At 46.4% G+C, this 3481-nt stretch overlaps 1 pseudogene; it reads left to right on the top strand.

Moving 5' to 3' along the window:
- The first annotated feature begins 283 nt into the window (after positions 1–283).
- On the top strand, positions 284–1791 carry LOC101650686 (annotated as a pseudogene).
- Positions 1792–3481: the final 1690 nt, after the last annotated feature.

Genomic DNA, 3481 nt, shown 5'->3' with positions numbered 1-3481 from the left:
ATGATAGTCTATATTATTGCTGGCTGAAATTTAAATGGTAGCAAGACCAAGATTTTCATCAGCTCTCCAAGCAGGCAAACAAGGACAGTGCACCTCAAACTCCACGGACTGAAGCCGGGATGCCTGCAAAGGTGTGCGCTGGGGATGAGCGAGACACCAGTAGTCGCATCTTTGGATGACTGCTCAGGAGCTCTTAGGCCCCAGTCAGGACACACTACAGGAGAATGATAACATTGTCTGTGTGGATGATGTTAAGCTAATTGACTTGGTGCTCCCTGAGGCAATGGTCCTGGCTCAGTGAGTCATTATTCCAAGGCATTTGGTTCTGTCTGAGACACATCCATAACTTGGTCTCCTGTGTGCTGCACCACACTCCAGGAGGTATTTGCAGCCTAGAAGGATTGGATTACAATGAAGAATAGGGTCTAACTGTAAAGGGGGCAAGCACTTCAGAAACTAGTGAAAATGTCCTATCTGGAAACTTTCAGCTGAACCTTTGAGGTAAAAACAATGATACACTAGTTCACTTATTTGGCAAATATGAATTACCTATTGAAATCTGTTGACAAATCATTCCATACAAATATATTTTTGCTATGATGGTGTTTTTTTACATGCAAAAAAGGAGGTAAGCTGTGTGCAGGCTGCAGTGATCCTGTGCAGTGAACTGAACAGTGTACACCAGGCTCTCTCTTCAGGTCCAGCATTGTTCAAGGGTGCAAGAGAAGATCTCATCTCAGAGAGATTTACAGGTGCATAGCAAGCATTGCCATAGGAGAGTTGGAAAATCTGTTACCTGTGCTTCACTTGAAGCTGTCCGTCCTCCTCTGACCCTGGTACCAACTGAAATCCCTGAGCAATGGATGGTGCCACCAGTCAAGCACCATATGAGCCATGTTCCAGCAGAACAGCACAGCACCATGCCACCACCTTCTTTACAACAGGTGCCACCATGCCGGGCACTATCATCAGCCACGTGGGGATCTCTGTGCGCCACGGCTACAACTCCGCCTCAAGCAGGCAGGCGACACCTTTCATATTTCAAGAAGGAAATGCAGCAATGCAGTCAGTGTCCCTGTTCAGAATGACTCCGCTCCGGGTGCTAGAGCCCCGTGGAGAAAGAGGAGGCTTTCCGCTCCCATCAGCAGTGACAGCCATGGAAACCCACAGCGGCATTTCTGCCTTGCTCTACACTGTAGTCCACAGGGTCTCCAGGTCAGATTTGACTTGATGGCGGTGGGTTTGAGAGACCCACTGCCTCCTGGCCCAGCCCCTGCTCACCATCATCCCAACTATCAGGTTCAGCCTGTGGTCTCCTCCCCTCGTCATATTCTGCTTCCGCAGAAACACCGTGCACCACACCCACCTCCTCCATGACCAGTAGGCAATCCAATGGCACACCCTCCCCAGGGGGCAGGTGCTATGCACTTGGTCTACAGCCAAGCTCAGCCTCCACCAATGGCCTCTGCTCCACCACCAATACCCTCACCCCTTGGACATATTACTGATCAGATGCGACCTTATGTGAGTCCCCCTCCTCCAGGCCCTCTCCCACCTCAGAATGGTGGCCCACCCTCACCTCACCACTATAATCCTCACTTTTGACCCCAGTTCACTGAAGATCAAGGGACTCTGAGCCCTCCGTTTATACAACCAGGAGGGAGTGAGTTCTGGGGTGCGGCCTGCACCACGAGGGCCACCTAGTCTTCCAGGAAGGCAGGGTCTTCTCAAACCCCGCTTCTTGGACCCCCTCATCCATTTCAGGCAGGACACAGACATTCTTACCAATGATAATAGTATTTTGAACTGAAGATAAGATGGAAAAAAACCAACTTATACATAGTCAAACTCTTACATGGGGCGGGGGCTATAAAACACTTTAGGGTCTTATCTCTTAAGATGGTTTTAAACTTTGAACTTAAGCTTGATTTTAAGTACTGTACCATAGTGAAGCTCAGTGTCTCATTAGAGCACATTTATGCAGTTATGTATTAACCACTGTATTCACCAAGTATAATAAATTGGCCCAGAGGTGACTGGTTGCATAGACTATTTCCTGGGGGGAAAATTTTATTATTCCACTTTCAGAAGTATTGCTTTTCTTAAACCAAAAGTTAGTTTTTTCTTGTGATACATTTCATTAATATGTGTCACCAGATTAAATTTTAACGTGGCTTTAAAGGAAGAAAAACAAAAACATAAGTTTTGCATTTCTTCATCCACATCTCTTCCCTTCTATTTCGTGGATCAAATCAGATGACAGACATTCTCCAAATCATAGGACATGGCTGTGAAAGTTAAGGTTTTATGTCAAGTCGGCCAGACCAGGATTCTCAGTGGCTTGGCAGTTCAAACCCAGTAATCAATCCCCCCATCATGAGCTCTAACTCAGTGTAATAACCCCCAGAATGAGATGTGCAGCCATCCAATTGAAATGCAGATTCCTCAAAGATGCGGCCATCTTCCAAAATAAGCAGTGAGGGAAAGCTTACTTGCTTTTTATTGCTTCTGGCTCCTACATATGCCTTGTCCACTTTCGTTTCTTTGAACTTGAGCCAAGGGCATGCCATACTGCCTGCCAATCCTGGAGTTGTCAGCAGCCTCAACTCTGCCCTTCTGACCTAGGATACATTCACTTCTGCAGTCACAAGCCTTTGGCTCTTGATTCCATCAGCCCCTGCCACTCCTGGAATCAGGAGAAGTCTCCCCCCTGCCATCTGACCCATGATCATGGAACTTGCTCACTTTTACCACTGTGTGAGCCATTGTACTAACATACATCTATATTGAGATAGATAGACAGATATTTTATGCATTTAGCTTCTCTAGAGAATCCAGTCTAAGACAATGGCTATAGCCAAAGATTGTCTTTGAATTATCTCTGAAGACTTGTCAAAACACCTGATTATAAACAAAGAAGCCGCTGAGCATGTTTAGATGACTACAGGTGGTAAAATTTCCAACTACTGGATCACATCCTTAATTTTCTGTGCAAAACAAAAAAACAAGTTTTAAACTGGGAACTTCTGTTTATGGCTTTAAAAAACCTCACAATACATCTCATGCCATTAAAACCATTTGCTATGCACCTCTGGCAATTATATTAGTGGCAAATCTATTGGCCCAGCCCTTGTCCCTTAGCAGGCACTATAATTAGAGGAAACCCACCTCCCACGAGACAATGCCTCTCCAGACAGGAAGGGAGAGCCCATTACATTTACCCAGAGCATCTCTGATTCTCTACATGTGCCGAGAACCAAGCAAATGTGCACTCTGAAAATTAACACAGCCAGAAAGGAAACATCCCACAGGGTGAATCAATACGCAGCAAAGGATCATGGGATTCCTGTTCGGGCAGCTGTGTCCTCCCCCCTCCCATCAGCACCTGTCAGAGAGAGCAGTCAGGGTTGGTCACTGGGCAGCTCGGCTTACAGCTCAATTCTCAGGATGATCATTAGCCGTGCCAACACCATGGCACACC

Source organism: Echinops telfairi, unplaced genomic scaffold (genome assembly GCF_000313985.2).
Source record: "Echinops telfairi isolate 266 unplaced genomic scaffold, ASM31398v2 ScPeMD7_9;HRSCAF=40, whole genome shotgun sequence".
Classification (NCBI taxonomy): domain Eukaryota; kingdom Metazoa; phylum Chordata; class Mammalia; order Afrosoricida; family Tenrecidae; genus Echinops; species Echinops telfairi.
The sequence above is the reverse complement of the archived record's forward strand: the minus strand, read 5'-3'. Positions and strand labels throughout refer to the sequence as shown.